General features: G+C 40.2%; 1 protein-coding gene across 3 annotated transcripts in view; it reads right to left on the minus strand.

The window, feature by feature from the left end:
* Positions 1–12193, minus strand: part of ptpn13 (protein tyrosine phosphatase non-receptor type 13) — a 303931-nt gene that overhangs the window by 178179 nt on the left and 113559 nt on the right. The window lies entirely within an intron of this gene.

A 12193-nucleotide genomic window follows, 5' to 3' on the forward strand; every position in this document is an offset into this window, starting at 1 on the left:
CTTATCACCAGTACCATAAAATTGTTTGATTTATGCCTATTCTGTGGGAATAAAGGCTTCCTTGAGATAGTATTTTCAATACTCAAGTGGTCTCAAATTCAAATTGAGGCTCACATTGGAGGAAAGCAGCAGAGGTATACCTAATTAAAATTCTGATTTACTTACAATGACAGCAACACATCAACTCTGAACCCAAATCTGCCCACATTATCTGAGCAAATATTGCAATGCCTAATTTGAGTTCTTATCAAATAATTAAAGCAGAACCAGTTCAACTATTTTGGTTGCAAACATCATGGCTTCCTGCTTAATACAACTTAAAAAGACTGGAACAATGTCATAAACTAGCAGTAAACAAGAAAAGATTCCGTAGTAATTGATCCCACCTGGATCTATTAGGAATGTTCTTGTATGTTGCAGCAGCTAACATACAGTATTTTGTTTCCTTCAAAATACCTTTTATTTTAAAAAGTGAATAATTAATTAGAAATATAAGATTCAACTTCCACTTTCCATCATCATCAATTGATTATCTATTTTTACATTCGAGACATGAATTGAATAAGAATCCTTGCATGACAAATCGGGCGAGATCAGTGCACACACTCTAAAACAGTGCAACGACGCAAGCTTCATATGCCCCAGAAAGACATGAAGGCTTTGCACATAACTGGAAATAAAGCAAAGTGAACTCACATAATAGATACATTATTCTAGCAAGTTATTGACTTGAAATAGACTTTTCATCATGTCAGTTCTTAGCATCAGGATTGAACTGATGCCAAAGAACAGCTATTTTGGCTAGATGGCATATTTTGGGCATTATCTCCCTAATTAAAAGTTCTTTTTTTCTGTTTTTAGGTACACAAAAAAAATCACATTAAAGACAATACTGTTGGCATAGATTTATAAAGTACTTTTTTAGAAAAATACTTTCATTTCTTTGATCTTTAAATTAAGTGACATTATATTTAATGATTAATGTCCAGAATCCATTAGCAAAATTAGCTTTGAGAATGGTAGGAGTATGAATGGGGTAGTGAGGGGGACTTCACCAAACCTACGAGTACAACTTGTGCCATTGGACAACTATCAAAGACACATCTTGATTTTTTCCCCCCAAGTATTGGGGAATCAACACAACCGCCCAAAATCTACAAATGTATCAAAGAAATAAGAATTTGAAATATCATTTTACTGTAAAATTCCATGGAACTTCATATTTCAAACTATTTCACTTTCATGTGCAAAGTATTTGCCTTATTTATAATAAAGGGATTTAAATTGAGTTTAATATTAAGGACATGAGCATGATAAATAGTAGCTACCTTTTTGCATCATACACCCAAATTAGTAACAGTGTAAAAAAAATTCATATTGAAACTAAATCTGCTTCTGCTAAGTAATGCTTACAGTTTCTGTACTTCTATTTTAGTTGAATGCTATCGATTGCCTTCATTGGCTGGGCAAATCCTTCATTAACTGTGTCCTGCTTTCTTCCTGCTCCCAAAAGACCTGCCGTGTCTCCATAGGCTCTATTCTCTTGTGTGTTGCTGCTTAATTTCACTGCAAAGATCATATTCTAATAATACCTAACGAGATTTATTCTCTTGGTGAAATGAAGGCCTGAGGCTCAGTGTCCATTTTAGATCCCCCCCCCTCACACTTCTTTTGTGTATAGATGAAATCCCAAAATGTCATTGATTAATATGACGTCTGGATGTTACTTTTCGAATTTGGCACAAAGGATATTCTATACCAGGCATGGGCAAACTACGGCCCGGGGGCCATATGCGGCCCGTTAAGCTTTTTAATCCGGCCCGCAGAACTTAACCATAACCATATAACCATATAACAATCACAGCACGGAAACAGGCCATCTTGGCCCTCCTAGTCCGTGCTGAACCCTTAATCTCACCTAGTCCCACCTACCCGCACTCAGCCCATAACCCTCCACTCCTTTCCTGTCCATATACCTATCCAATTTTACCTTAAATGACACAACTGAACTGGCCTCTACCACTTCTACAGGAAGCTCATTCCACACAGCAATCACTCTTTGAGTAAAGAAATACCCCCTCGTGTTTCCCTTAAACTTTTGCCCCCTAACTCTCAAATCATGTCCTCTACTTGATGAAATTATATTAATAAACCTTGTTAACGTTTTTTCCCTGCAATTCTGGCGTTTTCCCAATAGATGATGCACTCTATATAAATATGTGGCGACCCATTTCCTGGCACATCCAAACCGGCTCACAATTAGCCAGCGTTCCGGCTAAGGGAGATAGCCTGCGGGGATTTGCGAGCACAGAGCTTTGGAGCCTCTGCGCCACGGGGGGCAGGTTGAGGGAGGTTTAAAAATGAGGCTGGGGATTTCGAATAAAGTCTTTTTTCTTCGACTGCAGTTACCGACTCCGTGTCGTAATTTTAGCGCTGCATGTAGCACACCGCTACACATTCACCTTTGTTGAGGTGCAGCGTATTACTCCACATTTGCGCTTTACTCTTTGTTCAGCTCGACCTATTTGTGTGAACAGGCGTTCAGCGTCATGAACATCAACAAAGCCAGCCACAGATCCAAGTTAACTGACCAACATCTCAGATCCATCCTGAGAATCGCCACAACAAAACTAAATCCAGACTTTGATGCGCTGGCTAAAAAGGGAGACCAACAACACTGTTCCCACTGAAATTAAAAATAAGTTTCTTCGTTGTGTTATGTAAAAAATGCATTTGAAAATATTTTTTTCAATAAGCCTTACATGTTACATGTCATTTCTGTTAAGTGATGGACATGAGTAGTGCGCAGGTGCACGTACGTTCTCAAAATAAAAAATGCGCTCCAGATCAAATAACGCGCTCCGTATACTGGCGCGCTCTCACTGTTCTCTCCTTGTGCTGGTCGTTGTTGAGTTTTGGCACAGGGGACAATTGAATAAGAAGGAGCAGGACAAGTAGACCTGCATCTCCTACCGTTTTTGAAATAAAGACAGGCAGGAGGAGAGTGATGATGATAATATCTTGAAGGATAACAGAATTTTCAGTGCTTTAAAATAATAACTGTTACTATTAAAAAAAGCTGTATTTTATTCATTTAATTTTCAGTGTTTTAAAAGTCATTTCAATAAGTAGCTAAATACCATGGGACTTCAAAGACAGATATTTTGTTGTAATGCATTTGTTCATTTTCAATTGAAATTAAAGCACATGTTTTCTACATATCCCATGATATTTTATTTTCTCTTATGAGGTGTATTACCAAAACACTCCGTCCATCTGCTCCTGGTCCGGCCCCCCTGTCAAATTTTAGAACCCTTTGTGGCCCACAAGTCAAAAAGTTTGCCCACCCCTGTTCTATACTCTTGCTACCATTGACACTATCAAAAGCTGTTCAACATTTAATTCCATTTTCCTTTCAGCAAATCAAATGTAACCTAAAGTTCTCTTGGCTCTTTCCTCTTTATCTTGTTCCCTTGTATCTGTGATTTGAATTTCTACTCCTCTGTTAGTGAAACTTCAGTCAGCAGAAGCAGAATATCCTGTTTAAAAGAACCCTTTGAATTTTATCTCTGATGTACATTTGTTTAACTTTCTCTGCTTTAAGGTGGGCAAAATCCTAGTTTACTTTGTCTGTCCATATAATGAAAATCTCTCACCTGAAAGTCTCTGCTGCATTCTATCAAAGACCCAGAGGTTAAAGGGCAGAAGCAATGTGGATACAAAATTAGCTATGAAGCAGAAACCAGTGAATGGCAGATATTAACAGGAGTTACTACCAAGGGTCATTATTTTGTCCACAACTCTAAGAAACAATTTGATAGAGGAATAATTTTTTAAATTTCAAATTAGAAAAATATTGGGAAATGTTGAAAGAGCGTGAAAAAGATGAAATGCAAAAATATACAAGGTTGAAATCTAATGCAAAGTATACACTATTAAAGTAGGACTTGGAAAACCATACACACAAACTAGTACAGTTTGAAAGCACTGAGAAACTTAGGCAGGTTAGCACAAATGGCGTCACACTCTTACCAAGTTATATAGCAAACCCAAACTGGAAAATGTGTTCAATTCTAAGCATTACACTGTAGATAGGAAGTCAAGATCCTGGTTAGAATATAGCAGAGACTTTCCAAAATGTTACCAAGGCTGAGATATTTCCATTATACAGACAAAGAAAACTTGGATTTTGCCCACCTTCAAGCTGAGAACATTAAAGAAAGGAAACGGTAAAATTCAGCAGGTTATTGATAGCAGGAGTTTCTACTTCTGCTGACTGAAGCTTCAGTAATCAAGGTGCAGAACTTCAAATCCAAGAGGAAAAGAACAAAATAATTGAGAAAGAGCAGACAGGAGAACTTAAAAGTTAAATCTGATGAGCATTTATTTTCCAGAGGCATTGTCAGTGATAGCAAGGGCATAGAATGTTTTCTCAGCCAAGTTCTGAATCTCACTGCTACCAGCCTAGGCTTACAGTACACGGCAAAACAGAACCAGTAAAAGGGGGCGAAAGCCTGTATGATCTCATCTTTGCTAACCTTCCCACAGCATATACAAAAACCCATGTCTAAACTGAAAGGTGTAATCATCAACCAGTCAGATATCCACCATCAGGTTCTGTGACACTACCACAATGCTAAAAGAGATGGATTCATAACATACATCCCATTTCAGGTGGTCTTCATCCTGAGCCATCAACAATCACAAAGGCCAATACTCAGACAATACAGTTTACTCCACACAACACAAATCTAATGTAGAGAAAAGGCGACGAGCCCAAAGAACATTCTGGATGCATTTCCGAAGACATATACACCAGAACTAATCATGCCACCAGCCAAGCTGTTCCAGGACAATCATAACTCTAATTGTTAACCAGGAATGGGAAAACTGCTGGTTGCATCCTGTCCATAGAATCCCATCTAAATTCAGTCTAGCCATCACCACTGAACTGTTCTGTATAATAATGACAAGGTTATCAACAGTGCTGCCAATAATTTTACACAAATCTTTTCTTTGTGTGGTATTGTCTTGGTTTCACACGTTGAAGAGCTGAATTTCCTTTGGTAAGTAAATACATCAGGCATCAACTAAGCACTTGGTCAAGTATGAAATGAAAGACAACAATAAAACTAAAGTCAGCCAAAATCAGAGTGAATAAAACTTCCCACTGGCTGGAGCTACACCCTAAATATTCTCAAAAGGAACTAAGATTGAATCAAAGCTGCTGGCCTTATCAGATACACCATCATCACATGTATGAACAAAATAATAGCCAGATTAATTGACAGCAGGATTTGGACTGGGCAACCAGTCAGAGCACGAGTTCTACTGCAGCAACAGTCTTCAGAGAAGCACCTTGTACTATAAATCACATTGTATGAAATTCAAAACAACAAAGATTATTAAACAGTGTTGTTGAAGGATTACACTCTCAAAATTTTACAATCTTTGACACTGAAATTTATATTAAGTTAGAGGTATATGACAACCCAACAAATCAAAAGCCCACCACAGATTATGCTACTGCACATAAGGTCTTACAATTTTGTCTTGTTTGATAGTACTCTGTCAGTCACTTGTGTTTTATTTTCAGGAGGTCCAGTCTATCCTTCTACCTACTGGAAACATACATTCAGCTTTTGACATATAGATTCTTTTAAACTACAAGATCATAAGACACGGGAGCAGAATTAGACCCACCTGGCCCATTCAATCATGGCTGATCCTTTTTTTATATCTTCTCCTCATTCCCAATTCCCAGCCTTCTCCTCGTAACCTTTGATGCCATGTCCAATAAAGAACCCATCAATCAATGCTTTACATACACCCAACGATCTGGCCTCCACAGTTGCATGTGGCAGCAAATTCCACAAATTCACCACCATCTGGCTGAAGAAATTTCTCTGCATCTCTGTTTTGAAAGAGCATCCCTCTATTCTGAGGCTGTGCCCTCATGTCCTAGACTCTCCCACCATGGGAAACATCCTTTCCACATCTACTCTGTCTAAGCCTTTCAACATTTGAAAGGTTTCAATGAGATCCCCTCTCATCCTTCTGAATTCCAGTGAGTACAGATACAGAGCCATCAAACGTTCTTCATATGATAACCCTTGCATTCCTGGAATCATCCTTATAGACAATAGACAATAGGTGCAGAAGTAGACCATTCGGCCCCTCGAGTCTGCACCGCCATTCTGAGATCATGGCTGATCATTCACTATCAATACCCAGTCCCCGCCTTGTCCCCATATCCCTTGATTCCCCTATCCATCAGATATCTATCCAGCTCCTTCTTGAAAGCATCCAGAGAATTGGCCTCCACCGTCTTCCAAGGCAGTGCATTCCACACCTCCACAACTCTCTGGAAAAGCAGCTCTTCCTCAACTCTGTTTTAAATAACTGACCTCTTATTCTCAATCCATGCCCTCTGGTACTGGATTCTCCCAACATCTGGAACATATTTCCTGCCTCAATCCTATCAAATCCTTTAATTATCTTAAACGTTTCAATCAGATCCCCTCTCAATCTCCTCAATTCCAGCGTGTACAAGCCCAATCTCTCCAATCTCTCTGCGTAAGACAGCCCTGCCATCCCAGGAATCAACCTAGTGAATCTATGCTGCACTTCCTCAATTGCCAGAATGTCCTTCCTTAAACCTGGAGACCAAAACTGTACACAATATTCCAGGTGTGGTCTCACCAGGGCCCTGTACAAATGCAAAAGAACATCTTTGCTCTTGTATTCAATTCCCCTTGTAACAAAGGCCAACATTCCATTTGCCCTCTTCACTGCCTGTTGCACTTGCTCATTCACCTTCATTGACTGGTGAACTAGGACTCCTAGGTCTCTTTGCATTTCTCCCTTACCTAACTCGACACCGTTCAGACAATACTTTGCCCTCTTGTTCCTGCTTCCAAAGTGGATAACTTCACATTTATTCACATTGAATGACATCTGCCAAGTATCTGCCCACTCACCCAGCCTATCCAAGTCTCCCTGTATTCTCCTAACGTCCTCTTCGCATGTCACACTGCCACCCAGTTTAGTATCGTCAGCAAACTTGCTGATATAGTTTTCAATGCCCTCATCTAAATCATTGACATAAATCGTAAAGAGCTGTGGTCCCAATACAGAGCCCTGTGGTACCCCACTAGTCACCTCCAGCCAGTCTGAGAAACACCCATTCACTGCTACCCTTTGCTTTCTATCTGCCAACCAGTTTTCTATCCATGTTGAAACCATGCCCCCAATGCCATGAGCTCTGATTTTACTCACCAATCTCCTATGTGGCACCTTATCGAATGCCTTCTGAAAATCTAGGTACACTACATCCACTGGCTTACCCTCTTCTAACATCCTTGTTACACCCTCAAAAAACTCCAACAGATTAGTCAAGCATGATTTGCCCTTGGTAAATCCATGCTGGCTCGGCCTAATCCTATTTCTGCCATCTAGATGTGCCACTATTTCGTCCTTAATAATGGACTCAAGCATCTTCCCCACGACTGACGTTAGGCTAACAGGGCGATAGTTCTCCGTTTTCTCCTTCCCTCCCTTCTTGAAAAGTGGGACAACATTAGCCACTCTCCAATCTTCAGGAACTGATCCTGAATCTAAGGAACATTGGAAAATGATTACCAATGCATCCGCAATTTCCTGAGCCACATACTCAGGAGGTTTTATGAACCTCCTCTTGACCCTCTCCAATGCCAACACAGCTTTTCTAAGATGAGGGGCCAAAAACTGTTTACAATACTCAAGGCCACACCAGTGCCTTATAAAGTCTCAGCATCACATCCTTGCTCTTGTATACTAGACCTCTTGAAATGAATGCTTAACATGGCATTTGCCTTCCTAACCACTGAATTAACCTTCAAGTTAACCTTCAAGGTGTTCTGCACAAGGACTTCCAAGTCCCTCTGCATCTCAGATTTTTGGATTTTTTCCCCGTTTAGAATGCAGTCCCGACATTTATTTCTACTACCAAACTGCATGACAATGCATTTTCCAACATTGCATTTCAATTGCCACTTTCTTACTCATTCTCTTAATCTGTCTAAATCCTTCAGCATCCTCAACACTACCTGCCCCTCTACCAATTTTCATAACATCTGCAAACTTGGCAACAGCCATCTATTCCATCATCTAAATCATTGATATACAGCATAAAAAGATGTGGCCCCAACACTGAACCCTGCGGAACACCACTAGTCACTGGCAGCCAAACAGAAAAGGATCCTTTTATTTCCACTTGCTGCCTTCTATCAATTAGCCAATGCTCTAACCAGTACAGGAATTTTCCTGTAATACAATGGGCTCTTAACTTGGTAAGCAGCCTCATGTGTGACATCTTGTCAAAGGCCTTCTGAAAGTCCAAATATACTACATTCACTGCATCTCCTTTATCTATCCTACTTGTAATCTCCTCAAAGATTTCCAACAGGTTTGTCAGGCAGGATTTTCTCTGAAGGAAACCATGCTGACTTTGTTCTATCTTGCCCTGAGTCACCAAGTGCTCCATCACCTCATCCTTAACAATTGACCCTAATATCTTCCCAACCACTGCGGTCAGGCTAACTATCTATAATTTCCTTTCTGCTGCCTTCCTTCTTTCTTAAAGAATGGAGTAACATTTGCAATCTTCCAGTCCTCTGGCACCATGCTAGAGTCCAATAAATTTTGAAAGATTATTTCCAATGCCACCACAATCTCTAACACTTCCTCTTTCAGAACCCTAGGGTGCAGTTCCTCTGGTCTGGGTGACTTGTGTACCTTTAGGTCTTTCAGCTTTTTGAGCAGTAACTGCACCCACTTCACTTCCATCACACACTCAACATCGGGCATACTGCTAGTGTCTTCCACAGTGAAGACTGAATCAGTGACACAGTGAAGAAAGAGTTCGACAGAGCTCTTAAAGGTCGTGGAGTGAAAGAGTTAGATAGAGCTCTTAAAGATAGCGGAGTCAAGGGGTATGGGAAGAAGGCAGGAACGGGGTACTGACTGTGGATGATCAGCCATGATCACATTGAATGGCAGTGCTAGCTCGAAAGGCTGAATGGCTTACTCTTGCACCTATTGTCTATTGACTGATGCAAAATACTCACTTAGTTCATCAGCCAGCTCTTTGTCCTCGTTATTATTTCTCCAGCGGTCCTATATCCACTCTCATTTCTCTTTTATTTTTAACATACTTGAAAAAACTTTTACTATCCACTTTGATATTATTATTTGGTAGCTTGCTTTCATATTTCATCTTTTCCTTTCCAATGATTTTTTTTAGTTGCTCTCCATAGGTTTTTACAAACTTCCCAATCCTTTATCTTCCCATTAATTTTTGCTTTGTTGTATGCCCTTTCTTTTGCTTTTACAATAGCTTTGACTTCCCTTGTCAGCCACAGTTGTACTATTTTATCATTTGAGTATTTCTTCATTTTTGGAATACACATGCCCTGCACCTTCCTCATTTTCCCAGAAACTCACACCATTGCTGCTCTGCTGACATCCCTGCCAGCAGCTCCTTCCAGTTTACTTTGGCCAACTCCTCTCTCACACCACTGTAATTTCCCTTACTCCACTGAAACACTGCTACATCAGACTTTACTTTCTCCCTGTCAAATTTCAAGTTGAACACAGTCATATTGTGATCACTGGTTCCAAAGGGTTCTTTCACCTTCAGCTTCCCTAATCACCTCTGGTTCATTACATAACACCCAATCCAGTATAGCTGATCCCCTCTAAAAACCTCTCTCTTAGGCATTCAACAAATTCACTCTTTTGAGATCCATTTCCAACCTGACTTTCCCAGTTGACCTGCATGTTAAAATCTCTCATGACTACCATAACATTGCCTTTTCTATTTCCTGTTGTAACCTGTAGTTCACCTCCCAGCCACTGCTGGGATGCCTGTATGTAACTGACTTCAACATCCTTTTACCCTTGCCTTTTCTGAACTCCACCCACAAAGATTCAACATCTTCTGATGTCAAATCTTCCTACTAATTTGATGCCATTCTTTACCAGCAGAGCCACACCAACCCCTCTGCCTACCTTCCTATCCCTCCAATACAACATGAAACTTTGGACATTCAGCTCACAACTACAACCTCGACTCAGTGATGGCCACAACATCATACCTGGCAATCTGTGATATTGCAAGAAGATCATCCACCCTATTTCTTATACTAAGTACATTTAGATACAACACCTTGAGTACTGTGTTTGTTATCCTTTCTGATTCTGCATCCCTAATGATTTGATACTCAGCCTGTTGGTGTAACTAAGTTCCATCCCCTGCCTGCCCTTCCTGACAGTCTGACTGCACGCTAGCTTTACTGTTTTTATCATCTGTCCTATCCTGAATCCCTTCATTCCAGTTCCCACCCCCCTGCCAAATTAATACAAACCCTTCCCAACAGCTCTAACAAACCTGCCCGTGAGAATATTGGTCCCCTTCGTTCAGGTGCAAACTGTCACTTTTGAACATCTCACACCTCCCCCAGAAGAGATCCTGGGGTGGTTTGAGTATCTCAGAAACTGCTGATCTCCTGGGATTTTCACACACAACAGAATCTAGAGTTTTACAGATAATGGTATGAAAAACAACACAAAAAATCCAGTAAGCAGCAGGTCTGTGGTTGAAAACACTTTGTGAATGAGAGAGGTCAAAGGAGAATGGCCAAACTGGTTCAAACTGACAGGAAAGCCGCAGTAACTCAAATAACCATGTTACAACAGTGATGTACTGAACAGCATCTCTAAACACGCGGCATGACAACCCTTGAAGTGGACGGATTGCAGGAGCAGAACACCGTAAACTTATACTCAGTGGCCACTTTATTAGGTACCCAGTGAAGTGAGCACTGGATATAGCAAAATTGTCAATTCCAGAATTACAATTGATACATTAAACCAGATTTTTATGCCAAAAAATCATAAGAGTAATGGCAGTCAGTTATTTATCCATAAATGGTATGGCAAATAAAAGAAAGAAATACACAAGCTACTAAATGCAGAAATCAAAACAAGTGTTAATTATGTTTCTCAATTGTCATCATTAATATGCATTGAATGTCTTGTAATTCTGCATCTGTCTAATGGATATACACTCTGTGTCACAGACATCTAATGCTCGTGGATTAATCGCACATGTATAATCCAACACAAACTCCTTCAAATTGATTTAAACAACTTTTTTATGTTAAATTTAAAGTGTTTAATTTTTTGTCTTTCCAGTTCTTTTTATTCCTCGTTTCTTTATTTTATTTAATACTGGGTGCATTCAATCTACTTCCTTTCATTTATAAAATTCATCCATTACCGTGACATCTTGTTGGTACCGGTGCTTCCGTATTTTGGTCCCATCCATTTTTTTGTTCAGCAACTTTGCTATTGCAGTGCAGGGGAGGAGATGCTGGAGGCAGGACAGCGTGGCGTCTGTGCTCATTTGGGACTGGTCTCTTCCATCAGTGCTGCTCTCCCGTGTTCAATCCATGAAATGACAGGCTGGATTGCAGTGCCAGGAACAGTACCATCAATTGCGGGACATGTTGCTCAGAGTCTTGGGCTTTATATGTGCTTTTATTTTTGCATGGCTCTTCCCCCACCCCCTCGCTATTTTGAAAGTGCTTTATATGTTTTGCACCATGGCCCCAGAGGAGCACTGTTTTGTTCAGTTGTATACATGCATAGTTGAATGATAATTAAACTTGAATTTGATCTGATTTGTGGACAAATCTTTGTTGAGATGAATGCTGCTGAGGTAGGTCTAGCTAATAAGATACCAAATCACATGCTGCAACAGAAAATCTGAGTCATTATATCTGTAATCAAACACATTTTGGAAGGTGCCACACATGATGCTGGTAAATAAGATAGGAACCTGAACTATTACAGGGAAGGTACTATCATGAACAGAAGATTAGCTGACTGGTAGAAGCAAAGAGAAATAAAAGGGGGCTTTTCTGGTTGGCTGGTAGTGTTGAGGAAGCAGGGAATCTGCAAGAGGACTTGGACACATTAGAAGAATGGGCAAAGATGTAGCAGATGGAATACAATGTAGAAAAATGTATGGTCACGCACTCTGGTAGAAGAAATAAAGGTCCAGACTATTTTCTCAATGGGGAGCAACTTCAGAAATTACAGGTGCAAAGGGACTTGGGAGTCCTAGTACAGGTTGTAGAGGATTTCCTGA

The sequence above is a fragment of the Hypanus sabinus genome, chromosome 14 (assembly GCF_030144855.1).
Source record: "Hypanus sabinus isolate sHypSab1 chromosome 14, sHypSab1.hap1, whole genome shotgun sequence".
In the NCBI taxonomy this organism is placed as follows: domain Eukaryota; kingdom Metazoa; phylum Chordata; class Chondrichthyes; order Myliobatiformes; family Dasyatidae; genus Hypanus; species Hypanus sabinus.